This window comes from Magnolia sinica, chromosome 18, assembly GCF_029962835.1.
Source record: "Magnolia sinica isolate HGM2019 chromosome 18, MsV1, whole genome shotgun sequence".
Classification (NCBI taxonomy): Eukaryota; Viridiplantae; Streptophyta; class Magnoliopsida; order Magnoliales; family Magnoliaceae; genus Magnolia; species Magnolia sinica.
In genome coordinates, this window is record NC_080590.1 from 70,284,059 (window position 1) to 70,299,112 (window position 15,054).

A 15,054-nucleotide genomic window follows, 5' to 3' on the forward strand; every position below is an offset into this window, starting at 1 on the left:
CAATAGTCCAAGAATTCATGGACATGTTTAAAGCGATCCCTGGACTACCTCCTCAGCACGAGATCCACTTTACCATCAACCTGGTGCCAGATGCGACGCCTATTTCCTTACAGACATACCGCATGCCTCTGTGTGAAATGGAGGAATTAAGGAAGTAGATTGATGATCTGTTGGATTCAGGTTTCATACGGCCGAGTGTATCTCCTTAGGGAGCTCCTGTATTGTTCATGAAAAAGAAGGATGGATTGCTACGGTTGTGTATAGATTATCGCAGGTTAAACCACATCACAATGAAGAACAAGTATCCTCTGCCTAAGATAGATGACTTGTTTAACCAGTTGAAGGGGGTACAGTATTTCTCCAAAATAGACTTACAGTCTAGGTATCATCAATTGCATGCCACAAATGAAGACGTGCAGAAAACAACATTCAGGACCAGTTTTGGGTACTACGAGTTCCTCGTGATGCCGTTTGGACTTACAAATGCACCAGCCGTATTCATGGATCTCATGAACCGGGTATTTTGGCCGTATCTTTACCAATTTATCATTGTATTTATTGATGACATTTTGATATATTTAAAGAGCCAAAAGGATCATGAAGAGCACCTATGAGCAGTCCTTGATACTCTCAAGCAGAATTAGCTATTTGCACAGTACTGGAAATGCAACTTCTGGAAAGAAAAAGTCAAGTTCCTGGGACACGTGGTTTTCAAGAAAGGAATCTTTGTGGACCTTGCTAAGGTGACCACGGTACAAGACTGGGAGCAGCCCGGTTTAGTAACAGAAGTGAGGAGCTTCCTCGAACTTGTCGACTATTATTGCCGATTCATTAAGGATTTCTCCAAGATAGCCCGACCGTTGTCACAACTCACTCGAAAAGATCTTAAGTTTGCTTGGAACAAGAAAGTAGAAGCAGCCTTTTAGGAATTAAAGGACAAGCTGACATCCACACCCATGCTAGTACTGTCAGAGCAGGGGTCAGATATACTATTTACATCGATGCCTCTCGTGTCGGTTTGGGTTATGTACATATGCAAAAAGATAGGGTGATCGCTTATGCCTCAAACAGTTGAGGAAACATGAAGAAAACTACCCCACTCATGACCTGAAATTAGTAGCAGTCATCTTCGCATTAAAGCTCTGGAGACATTACCTCTATGGAGAGGAGTTCGAGCTCTTTTGTGACCACAAGAGCCTCAGGTACATTTTTACGTAGAGGGACTTGAATATGAGGCAACGACATTGGATGGAGACCTTGCAAGACTTCAAGTTTGAGGTCTCCTACCATCCTGGCAAGGCCAACCTTGTGGCCCATGCATTAAGCCGTAAGAAAATGATAGAATTTGCAACCCCACTGATGATAGAAGAGTGGAATATGGTGGAATTCGTGCGAGATTTCAAATAGAAGTTGACAGTAGAGGAGCCATTTGAGAGCATTGCACACATCCACGTGCAGCCACTTATTGATGGTCGAATCATTGTGGCTCAGAAAGAAGATGAGCAGTTGGTGAAGATGAGAGAACATGCAACTGACAGCGAAGCATCCGAATGGAGGTTTGGCTCGGATGGAAGTTTGCGATATTGTGGCCCCCTATGCGTCCCGAATCTCCATAACTTGAGAAGAGAAGTCCTAGAAGCCGCTCACAATTCGAAAATAGCGATGCATCCGGGCAGTACGAAGATGTATCGAGACATGAAGCGTTCGTACTGGTGGGACAACATGAAGGCCCAGATGGCAAATTATGTATCCCGTTGTCTCATGTGCCAGCAACTTATGGCCAAACATCGCCGACCCCCTGGTTTACTTCAGCCCATGCCCATAACTGAATGGAAGTGAGATTTCATATCCATAAATTTCATTTCTGGGTTACCAAAGATGAGAAAGGGGCATGACTCCATTTGGGTAATTGTGGACCGGTTGACGAAATCGACCCATTTTCCCCCGATAAGAGTTTCTAATTCGGCAGATGACCTGACTAAGTTGTACATTAAAGAGATAGTATGATTGCATGGAATTCTTATGGAGATTGTGTTGGACCGAGACACATGATTCACGTCCATTTTCTGAACTTGAATCCAAGAAGCAATGGGAGTGAAACTGAACTTCAGTACCGCGTTCCACCCATAGACCAATGGGCAGACGGAACGGGTAAATCAGATACTTGAAGACATGTTGCGAGCATGCGTGCTTGATTTCTCAAGGACAGTTGGGATGACTGCCTCCCTTATGCCGATTTTTCTTATAACAACAGCTTCCAAGCGAGCATTGACATGGCTCCCTACGAAGCTTTGTATGGGCGCCCATGTCAAGCTCCACATGTTGGGCAGAAGTTGGCAAGAAAAGTTTGGTTGGCCCAGATTTGGTACAGGCGACCTCAGAGAAGATTGATATTATCAGGCGTCAACTTCTTACAGCCTAGAGTAGACAAGAGTTACACTGATACAAGATAAAGATAGCTAGAATTTGATGTTGGGGACCATGTATTCCTTAATGTTTTCCCCATAAAGGGAGTCATTCGTTTTGGCAAGAAGGGAAGACTTATACCGTGATTCATTAGCCCATTCCAGATTATAGATCAAGTGGGTGTAGTGACATACTGTCTTGGCTTGCCCACACCACTCGCAAGCGTGTATAATATATTTCACGTATCGATGTTGAAGAAATATGTTCCTGACCCTGCCCACATTATTAAATGGGAGCAAGTACAGCTAAGTGAAGATGCTACCTATGTACCGCGATCAACACGTGTTCTAGATAGGAAGGAACAAGTGCTACGCAACAAAGTTATCCCACTCATGAAGGTATTATGGACGCACCACACTAAAGAAGAGGTTACTTGGGAAATGGAAGCTGAAGTCCGTAAGAACTACCCTCAGATCCTCGACGAGTACGAAAAGGTACTAATTTCGGATATGAAATTTTTCTTTAAGGGGGGTAGATTGTAACGTCTCGGAAAAATCTATACAAAGAACCGAGTATCACCTCAGGAAGAAATAATTAAGGACCGTACCCTGTCGTAATTTAGATAAAAATTAATTAAGTACTAAACTAAATTAATCACTGGATTTAGCTTGAACCACCATTTCCATAAATGTAAAGACTTAAAACTAGTAATACTGCTAACTCAACACTACTTAAAAACCTAGGAGAAATCTCATGAGCCTGTCGCTCTCGGGAGTACATTGAAACTCCGTATTGGACCTGGACCGCACATCGAGATTTCGATGACCGCGAAACTATATGATTATGTCCGCCTTGCTAGGCTTGACAACCATCGTGGGAATCAAGCCCCGCTAGTATCTAGAAATGCACAACTTAAGCCCTGAGTGAAGTGTGTGAGAAACGCGAATATCTTTAGAAAATGTATTGAAACTTAAGTGAATTGGGCCCTTCGTTCACACACAAAAATGAGAATTTCGGACCATCAATTTCTGACCAAACTTCACCCATGGGAAAAAGAAATTTCCCTTCACATATCCGTATAACCGTGGCCCCGATCAAGTAAGTACGACTGTTAATCAAACACAGGTCCTCAACAGTCGATTTGCTTATCCGATCGCATCGAAATCACATTCTGGCATAGATCCATTGTCAGGGAACTTACACTATAACGTAGGTGAGTAGTGGGCCTCCCTATGTGCCCCCTTTTGTTAAAAACAGTCACCTTTTGGATATAACCTAACTACACCAAGGCCCTGGGGCCATTTGCATCACTTATGGGTCTATATATAGCCCTTATACTACCCCATCTCTCTCTCATATGAATTTCTCCAAACCCTATGAGAGAGAAGAGAGAAAAGAAGAGAAAAGAGGAAGGAGAGAAGAGAAATCCTAGGAGATCGTTGCTGTGATTCCCTCCCACAACTCCACGCCTCGAATCACCTTCCCATTTCACTACACCATTAGTTTCAGCTACGATTTAGGTAAGAAATCCTAACCCTAATACCATAGTTGAGATCCAGAATGGTTGTTTATCAACCTAGTTAACTAATTTCACCATTTAGGTACCCGACGTTCTATTTTCGAGAACGTAGAATTCGAACCGAGTCCGTATTGAGTATTTCGATGAAAGGTGTGGTCTATAAATGTTTAGGTTATGGTTTTTAATGCTTTCAATGTCAGCTAATGATTTATGTTTGACTTGATTGCTGTCATATTGTCTCAGATACACTGATTTCGATATATTTTACATGTATGAACTATGTTGAACAAAATATGCATTCTATGTGTTTGTTGAAATGTTTGAATGAACATGTAAACGTGATTTGTACTCGCCATGACTACTAATCTAGGATTCGTGTTTGGCATATGCATGATGACCTCTTTGTGTAAGGATTTTCCATAATACATGTTGTAACTAACCTAGTCTGTGTATGTTGGTGAAGTGTACCATAAGTGTTTGACAAATTGTCTGAATGAGGAATTGTTGATGATATGTAGTTATTAAGGGTATTGAGATAGGATTCTCAATTACCTTGTTCATATGTATACTCCTTCATGAAATCTTAATTTCGTCTACGCGATTTATGGATAAAATGCAAGTGTTAGGTATATGCTCAATGTGTATGATGAAATGCTCAGATGAGAGATTTATTTGGATTGTTTATTAAATGCTGAGATTATCATTACATGTGCTCACTTACTGCATCTAAGTAAGATTAGGGCTACGACATAGCCCAGGCAATCAGTAACAATCCCTGTTTAGGTGCCAAATTAGTCTCGCCACATTTGGATATATTCGACGAATCCGGGTCGCACGATGATCGTCGACAGTGTTTTGGCCACGAGGGGTGCTTACACTCTCCATGTCGATTAAGTCACTGTATGCTCGTACCAATCGAACTTATCTAATAAACCAATTAGCCTACTATATGTTTACCATATATGGACGTTACTGCTTGAATCTAAGGTAACCCCTACCAATGTAAAGACTCACTTTAACCATGGTACCACGATCCACTAAAACTCATGAGCCGGGCATGGTGGTATGGGACACCGAGTTCTAGCTGTCAGTCTACACTGGGGTGACGAGCCTCCCCGTAATGACCAGTAAGCAAACTCAGATTCGTGAGGCAAACATGGTGGTATGAGACACCGTGTTCGAGCAGTCGGCCTACATCGAGGTGATTAGCCACCCCGTAGTGATCGTGAGTATAAACTTTGAACTTGCCTATCGACTGCTTTTTATTAGGGGTGATGCCCTACAACTTGCCTATCATATGTGTTTGACTAGGAGTGACGAGCCTAGATGGATCCTTCGATTCGGGTCAATGATGTAAAGGGTGGTACCTTAGCTTCCCAAATCTGCTGTATGAATAAGCTTAATTAAGTACTCAGCTAACACGATCATGCATCGCATTGCCTTAGTTAGGATGTGCTTTTGGCGAGGAAGGTGCACTTTAGGGAGTGTTGTCATACGTAAAATTGGTTGTTAGAGTCACTTTTTAGGGAGCTTTGTGCAAAGGCATACATCATTACTTGCACTCCATTCCTGCATTAACAAGAGTAGTTAGGAAGTGATTGTTATATTGCCTTATCATTACTACTTGTTTAAATTAATAACATATTAACCTTTGCCTTATAATACCACTGAGTTGATCACTCACTCCTACCCTGGGATGGTGTTTTAAAACACCAACCAGACCCTGGTTTAGATGTAGGTGTTGATGAAGTTTATGCGATGGAGCAGGACTTCATGGATGAGGAGGAAGAGTTCTCCTACGTTCAGCTCTCGGGCGGGTCTATGTAGATCTCGTACCGATGCACAGGGACTACAAGGATTTTTGGCTTAGTTGAACACATTTACTTTCATAATTTTGTATATTTTGAAACAACACATGTATATGGTCAGCCCGGTTACATATTTATACTTTGGGAGTTGTGAAACGCTTTCATATTTAAAGACATATGCTTCAGACTTCCGCTTGCTTGATTTAATTATATCTGGAGTATGATATGTTGTTTTGGTATAATCTCACTCATGTTTAACTCATTAATATGGACAAAATATGAACATTATTATCTAGGTTGCATAAGTGATGTGCTGGATCTCGAGAGTAGAGCTTTGCTCAACCCTCGAAATTCAGGGCGTTACAAGCAATGCATGCTCTATCTGGTGATCCCAATTATATAGGTGATAGTTGGGCTACCCGGATCTTTATATTTTTGTGGCACATCTTGCTTGAGGATGGCACTCACCTTTTCTATTAGAAAAATTCTCTGTTGAATAGTTTATCGTCTCTTGGTTATACATAAATCATTCAAAAATTTAGCGTAAGAGGGAATTTGTTTCACAGTGTCCAGCAGAGGGATGTTGACTTTCACTTGTTTTAGCACTTCTAGAATATCCTGTGAGTTACCTAGAGGTTTTGGTGCAATCAACCATTGGGGGAATGGTAAAATTAGCTTACTCACTTTTTCTAATTCTTCCTTATGTGGGGCATTGCTAGATCCATCATTCTCAGTTCCTTCGGGTCCTTAGGCTTTTTAGACCTCGCTGGAATGGTTTTGTCAATAATCTTCCTAGTCCTAAGAGTGGTGATAGACTTAGTCTGCTCCATTTGACTTGAAGAGCTTGAGTCACTTATTTCGTATTGAGTTTTAGGGCTGGGGAGAGGTTGGGACAAAAGGATCCCTTTCTCTTCAATCGATTTGTTCATCTTAAGCCCTTGCATGGCCTTTGTAAGGCCTTGAAAGGCTTGTAGCATACCCTGATTAAAAATCTCTTGATTTTGAATATATTTCAAGACTGGATCTTCTTGAGAGTTCCTTTGATTTAGAATTTAGTTAAGGGTCCCTTGAGGAGTAACAGTTTGTTCGGTCCTCCAACTGAAATTTGGATGGTTCTTCCAACTTGAGTTATATATATGGGTCCACTAAAAGGTCTTTGGTAGTTGTTCACGGCATTCGATTGCTCATTTAATATTTCTTGAAAGCAGGTATTGATGGACAATTTTCAATTATATGTACGCAACAAGCACAAATACCACAAACAACTTCCTTAGCCTCATCCTTCTTAAGTTTCATGACCTCAATTTCCCTTGTGAGATTGGCCACTAGCATTTATATCATCTTCCTCTTTCAAAATACATATTCCTCTCCTCTCTTTTGATTGAGTAAGATTAGAAGTGGTGTTAGGTCTTGGGGAGATGTCCCATGATTGTGCGTTTTCAGCAAGTTTGTCAAACTAGTCCCACACATCATTGACATCTTTGTTCATGAATTCCCCATTGAATATCATCTCGACCAATTGGCGTATGGAAGATGTCAGTCCATCATAGAAGAAATTTGTTATGCGCCACATTTCAAAGCCATGTTGTGGGCATGAATTGACAAGATCCTTGAACCGCTCCCAACATTGGAAGAATGTCTCATCTTCCTTTTAGGCGAAGTTCATGATTGATTTTCTGATGGTGCTCGTCTTATGGTATGGGAAGAATTTCTTTATGAACTCCCTTGTCATGTCGTTCTATCTGCCAATGGATTATGGTCGTAGTGAGTGCAACCAAGTCTTAGCTTTTTCTTTTAAGAAGGGAAAGAGTTTCAGCCTGATTGTGTCCTCAAACACATTAGGAACGTGTAAAGTGGCTATTATCTCATCAAACTCTTTCATGTGTAGATATGGACTTTCAGAATCAAGTCCATGAAACTTCAGAAGGAGTTGGATCACTCCAGGTTTAATATTCATATTTCTTGCATTATCTGGAAAAATCATGCAGGAAGGTGTGCTCATTCCCGCCAGTTGTAAATAATCTCGTAGAGTATGAGGCGGGGGTGCATAATGCACCTCATTCTCATCCTAGGCTTCCTCAACTAGGTGTTGAGGTTGATGTACAGCCATTACTTCTATTAACTGAGAGGATCTCAAGTAGTGTCTAATCTGGTGATGGATAAGCAACCCTTTAACTAATCCTCCTTCACTCAAGAGACGTAGAGTGTTATCACGAACCCACTTGGGCATGAAACACTCATAGCCCTCAAGTTCAGAATCTAACCTAGAATCTAAATATTGAAAACTATAGAAAATAAGAAGTAAGAAAGAGAGTTAGAATGAAATTACCGGATCGGAGTTTTTATGTTAGGATCCTACAAAACAAAAAATAATCTTAGTTCCTAAAAATAATTTCAGAAAAATCCTAACCTAAAATCATAGTAAAAACTAACCATAATCTTAACCTAATTCTAATATCAATTAATTTCAGAAAAATATAGGCGTAGTCCCCAGCAACAACACTAAAAACTTGGTCATAACCCCAAGTGTAGGTTCGCGATGTAGTAATAACTTGGTGAGACCGAGGTCGAATCCACAGGGACTAAACTTGTACGTAGTCTGAAATAACTAGAACTAGAAGTAAGAAAAGATCTAAATCTAAATCTAGAATGAAGGAGAGTAATTGTGATTAAATTTGATTAAAACTTGTGAATTTAAAGGTGGGAACTAGGGTGCCAAGGATCCACTTGTAGCTATCAAGATGCTACCTTACTTGATTCAAAGAACACAATTGGAATTGGAGTCCTATCCTATCCAATTGGAAGATAAAACAATTAAATCAGATCTAAACTTTTCATTGACCTAATTCTCAATGGAGGAGAATTGTGAGAATTGGAAGGGATTCCATCACCCTACCATGCCCAGGAGACGATGGTGAACAACGGGATTTACCAATCTCACAATCTCAAAATAAGATAAGAAGATATCTAAAGTTATCGGAGCATCTATTGTAATTTGAGTCACAATAAATCATAGAAAACTGAAAATATTTCTTTAATATCAAACTAGAAATCAATGAGGTTCAACAAGAATAAGAATCAAAGTAAGAAAATCATCCAAACACGTTATAAGATTCGGCTCTTAGCCTTAGCTAAGAGGTTTAGCCAACCATAGACATGATTGGATCTAAAACCGCATTAAAAATAAATAAATAAAGAAGAAAAAATCTTAGGAGGCTGCTCTTGTAACGCCCCGAATTTTCACGGCCAAAGTTTATACTCATGCCCAAGAAAATTGGGTGTTAATAATGTATAATTTGGATGCTTTTTAAAAATCATACCCTTTTTTTTCATTAAAATCATATTCAGATACATCCATGAAGGTAACATTCATGAGAATAAAATTGACTGTATTAATTATTTCATAAGAGTAAATGAATTTAGTGAATAATCAGATGCCCTCTCAATGGGAGCTTATTACATTTATCAAGTCGCAGCGAAAGTATAAAACTAATTCATAAAACTATCTTCTTATTCTTTCAGTATAATCCTCCATGGGGAGATAGTCCTCCAGGTCTTCAATCGGCATGTCACCCCCATCATCTGTACGGTTGGAGAGGGTCAACGCCCTACTCATAGTGATGGTTATCCTTTAAGATTAACAATAATTCAAGAGATTTCTAAAGGAAAAGTAAGGGTACTGATACGTCTCGTACTTCACTACTACGAGGGGTATCAACATGCGTAAACAACCTACATGAATGCATACCTACTGTGTGTGGCTCATCATACATAGTGATCACTGTCACAATGTGGAAAATAGTTTATATTATCCAACTCAACTCACATTCTTACACTACGGATATTTGTCAGCGTGTCCAACGTTAACATGGATTTATGCAAGCATCTCAAGGCGACACAACAATGCGATTAGGAGATTTACGTAACACGATGTGTTCATGGAGTGATTATTTATAACATCAAATCCTAAGAAAGTGATGTAACATGCATGACGATTTACTTACATCAATTGTGCACCACGCCAACCAACCCACGGAATTACGTGCCAACCAAGAGGGCCGCTACACGTAACACATTACATCCATGATAAATATTTAAATCACTAGTTATGATACCTTTAATACATCACTTGCATTGATAGAGAATGTAAACTTTCTTGCCTGCCAACTTGTTTGTGCTGCCGATGTCAGAGTTCGACGTCATCGTGAGTATGGATTGTCTCACCGAGTACCACGCCATTTTGGATTGTTCCACTAGGACTGTCACATTCTGTATACCCGGCTTGCTACAATTCCATTTCATAGTTGAGCCCAGAGGAGATCCACTATCTTGTTTAATGTCTTATGCTATAAAGGAGCCTGTAGCGGTGAGCATTAATTAGTTGCCGATTGTCTATGATTTTCCTGACGTATTCCAGGAGATTCTGGGGTTGCCGTCGCACCGACATATTAATTTTCAGATAGATCTTGTGCCTAGTACCGTGCCTATTTTAAAGGCCCTGTATCATATGGCACTGATGGAGTTGCAGGAGCTGCAACAGTGGTTATACGAGTTACGTGAGCTAGGCTTCATTTGTTCAAGCAGTTCACCATGGGGAGTGCCAGTACTATTCATTAAGAAGAAGGATGACTCGTTGAGGTTCTGCGTGGATTACTGCGAGCTCAACCCGGTCATGATTAAGAACAAGTATCTGCTCCCGAAGATTGATGATTTATTTGATCAGCTGCAGGGTGCACAGTTCTTTTCAAAGATTGACCTGTGATCCAATTACCATTAAATTTGGGTCCGAGAGGAGGATATCCCAAAGACAGCTTTCAGGACGCGTTATGGTCACTTTGAGTTTTAAGTCATGTATGCGCTCGCCATATTCATGCAGTTGATGAATGAGGTCTTCTGTCCTTATCTCAATTAGTTTGTTGTAGTCTTCATCGACGAATTCCGATCTATTTGAGGACTCGCAAGGAGTATGAGCAGCATCTAGAGATTTCCTTGCAGACCCTCCATGCCCACCAACTCTACGCGAAGCTAGAGAAGTGTGAGTTTTGGCAGGAGGAGGTGAAGTTCCTCGGTCATGTGGTGATGAGGGATGGTGTCATAGTAGATCCCTTGAAGATAGATGCAGTGCGTCAATGGGACCAGCCCACGAACGCATCCGAGATCCGTAGTTTTCTTAGTTTTCAGTGATATTATCGACGTTTTATTGAGGGATTCTCTCGTATCGCAGCACCGTTGACTAGGTTGACCCGAAAGGGCGCAAAGTTTGTGTTAAGTGATACCTGTGAGCAAGCATTTATGGAGTTGAAGGACTGCCTCACATCTGCTCTTGTCCTCACTATTCCCTCTAAGAGTGATGGATTTGTGGTGTTCACCGATGCTTCGCATGTTGGCTTGGGTGTTGTCCTGATGTAACACGGGAAGCTAGTGGTTTACGCATCTCGCCAGCTCAAGGTTCATGAGTTGAACTACCCCACGCATGATTTAGAGTTAGCAGCAGTTGTCTCTACACTAAAGGTGTGGAGGCATTATCTTTATGAGGTCAGGTTCGAGTTCTTCTCTTACCATAAGAGCTTGAAGTATATCTTCTCACAGTCCAAGTTGAACATGAGGTGGAGACGTTGGATGAAGCTCCTGAAGGACTACGATTTTGATCTTCAGTACTACCCAGGCAAGGTGAACGTGGTGGCGGATGCCCTTAGCCATCAGCCACGAGGCCTGGTGACACATATAATGATTTAGGAGTGGATGATGCTTGAGGACATGGCAGCGTATGACTTTAAGATCGGTCTGTAGTCTTCTATCATGCAGCTATCGAGCTTATCGATTCAACCCTCCCTTATCACAAGGGTGATCGAGGCTCAACAGACAGATAAGTCGTTGTAGGGGTGTCGAGCAGAGGCGGCATCTAAGAGTCAGTCAGATTGGCAGATTGGTTCTGATGGTGGGCTTCGTTTTAGAGGCCGAATATGTGTTCCGGATGTTCCAGAGTCGCACAGAGATCTTATGATCGAGGCACACTAATCAAGATTTTCTATCCACCCTGGCTCGATGAAGATGTACTGTGATATAAGGAGGCAGTATTTTTGGGCAGGGATGAAGTGCCAGATCGCCAGTTTCATGGACGAGTGTGACACGTCCCAGCGTGTTAAGGCAGATCATCAAAGACCCAGGTCCATTGCAGCCATTCAGCGTCCCGACATAGAAGTGGGAGCACGTATCCATAGATTTCATTATGGGCTTGCCAAGGACTCAGCGCGTTCATGACGCCATCTGGGTTAACGTGGATCGTCTGACGAAGTCGGCATATTTTCTTGTGATTCGTGCAACCTAGCCTTTGGACTAACTTGCCAGATTATTTGTTAATGAGATCATGAGACTGCACGGTATTTTAGTCTCGATTTTTTCCGACTAAGACATGAGGTTCACATCATAGTTTTGGAGGAGCTTTTAGAAGGCGATGGGGTCTACCTTATATTTTAGCACCAAGTATAATCCGCAGACTGATGGGCAAACCGAGAGGGTTAATCAGATCTTAGAGGATATGCTCAGAGCTCATGTGATTGACTTCTCGAGTAGCTGGGATAAGCATCTGCGCCTGGCTAAGTTTGCATATAATAACAGCTATCAGGCGACTATTAGTATGGCTCCCTTTGAGGCCATGTATGACAGACCATGTAGATCTCCCAGTTGTTGGGCCAAGGTTAGAGATCACCGTCTCCTAGGCCTCGAGCTTGTGCAACAGACATCAGAGGTTATCAATATCATCATGCAGAGAATGTGCATAGGTCAAAGCTAGTAAAAGAGTTTTACTGATCGTCGGTGTCATCCCTTGGAGTTTGCAGTAGGGGACCGAGGGTATCTCAAGGTCTCACCCATAAAGGGTGTGGTTTAATTTGGAGTGAAGGACAAGCTTGCCCCGAGATTTTTCATGTCTCTATGTTGTGGATGTGTGGGTCAAACACTATTTCTGTGATTGATTGGCAGCCGCTTGAGGTCTGTGAGGATGCTTCTTACATTGAGCAGCTGATTCGTATCCTTGATCGGAAGAAGAAGGTCCTCCGGACCATTATTATTCCTTTAGTGAAAGTGCAGTGGGGTCACCATAGTGCTAATGAGGCGTCTTGGAAGCATGAGGCTGAGATTCAAGAGCGTTATCCCCATCTTTTTGTAGATTGATTATGCCTTGTATTATGTTTTGATATCTATATTTATACGATGCTATGTTTTCTCTTCCTTCTTATTTTGTTCAATGGGGTAGTGTAAATTTAGAGGGAGAAATTTTTATTAGGAGGGGAGAACTATCAGGCCTGTGACCTAGTATCATTCAATTCTTTAGGATCTCGCGATCCACCCCGTCAAATTTCGGCAACCCGCAACCTGTAAATAGCATTTGCGAGTGACCTCAAGTCGAATCCTGTAAACCTAAGTCCACTTAGCCCGAGACCTATGCTATTGCGACTGCACTGTCGCTATGGTTCCAACACTGCGTCTCGGGCGCCAATGTGACGCTTAGATTATGAGATTTGGCCCACGCTCTATTCCGGTTGTGGACCGCACAACGCAGGACCTAACCATTGTAGATAACACTTTTTCCTAGAAATCCCATCATTAGGATGATGTCACCATAGGGGTGACATCACCCTACTCTAGTAGCCTCCAAGCATGCTAGCAAGCTTGCCTTGCGATGATGAGAGCATGCCAACCTCTTCCCAATAGCAATCATTCCTAGCCTAACCTAACCCTCTCTCTCTCTTATCTCTCTCTCCCTCTCTCTTTCCTTTTCATTCTCCCCTTGCTAGAGAGAGCTTGGACATCCCAAGAAACCTCCATGGCCAGCCACTTCAAGCTTTAGTTCCCCTAAATCCAGCCCTTAAGAACCTATCTCAACCATTAAAACCTTTCTCTTGGAGCTCTAGAACCTAAAGGTTGAAGAAGGAGGAAGAAATTTGAGGTGAGTGCCATTCTTAGGAGTAGTTCTTGTATTTTCTTCATTAGATCTTTGATTTTCTTACTCAGGGGCATGTAGGACCCACCAATCAATGGTGGAGATCCTACTTGACCCCTTGGGTGTGGCCAATGGCCCACACTTGTTGTATGCATGAGCCATGATGGGGCCATTCTTTATGGATCCCATCATGATGTTTTATTTAAATCCAAGGCTTTGATGGGTCATCTAGACCCTGATTACTTGGTGGGGATGGTATCCCCACCTTAGATTTTTAGATGTAGGGCCCATGCATGCATGGGACCCATGTGTTAATCTTCATGTAAGGTTAGATTTGTTTGGAGGGGCTCATAGTGGCAGAGTCCCCTCCCATGGCCAGTTTTCCTCACTTCTTATCTCTTTCTCTCTCCTTTCCTCTCCTTTTTCCTTGATGGTGTGGGCCACCTGGTGCGTCTAGGATGCCCAGACCGTCCAGCAAGGTGGGACGTCCTTGCTGCCCATTTTCTGGACGTTGGGCGCCCAACCTTGCTGCCCATTTTGGCATGCAATAAAATATGATACTAGAGGCCTGGTTTGAGGTCTGTGGGGCCCACTAAGGTAGGCCATACCATGTATTATCTTATGTATTTTCCCCTGTCTAGCCATCTTGTGGACTGGGATGTGCAACAACTCCTTGCTGCCCATTCTTCCAGGCCCATTTTCTGGCCATCTGGATGGGGTAAATCTATTTGTTTCAGCTTGTTTATCTCTCTATTTGTGGGAGGTTCACTAATGTGTGGACCCCACCTTAATGTATGATGGACCCTCTACGCCCCTGATGGAAGGCCATGGAGCAAGCCCAAGGGGCCTAGATGGTCCAGATTTCTCGATCGTCTAGCAGTCCTGCATGCCAAGAAAACACAAACTCCATCTTAGTTTTAGGGATGGTGGGCCACTCATGTGGACCCCACCTGACTATACATTCATGGGTGTACACTACCCACCCATTCCCCCCTATTTAGGTAGGCCTGGGCCCACTCCAGTGGGTGAACAAATCAGGGACAGCGGCATTTTCCAGCAACATTTGATTTCAACATCTTCCTGTCCTGGATTTTTATTTACTGTTGTATGTGTTTATCGTTCCCCAACTTACCTCCATTGTGGTCTACCTTGCTGGGACCCACCTTAGCCACTTGTAAACCATCCAGGTTGTCCATCCTTGAACACCACAGCTAGGCTAGTAGCCCACCTGCTAGATGCCCCAGCTCGGCCAGATCCAGTAGGGACCGTCCCTCTCCCTTGTGGCCACCTTGATGATGTGTTGTATCGAACCGTCCTCCATTTTGTGTGGCCCACCTGGACTTGGCCCATCCTTGGTGGGGACGTCGAGAGTTGAGGCC

The 15,054-nt window shown here is 42.4% G+C and overlaps 1 non-coding gene across 1 annotated transcript; it reads left to right on the forward strand.

Annotated features, from left to right (window-relative positions):
* The first annotated feature begins 7,310 nt into the window (after positions 1 to 7,310).
* Positions 7,311 to 7,417, forward strand: LOC131234093 (small nucleolar RNA R71). Its single transcript, XR_009165506.1, has one exon. It is a non-coding gene; the product is annotated as a small nucleolar RNA R71 (small nucleolar RNA).
* The last annotated feature ends 7,637 nt before the right edge of the window (positions 7,418 to 15,054 follow it).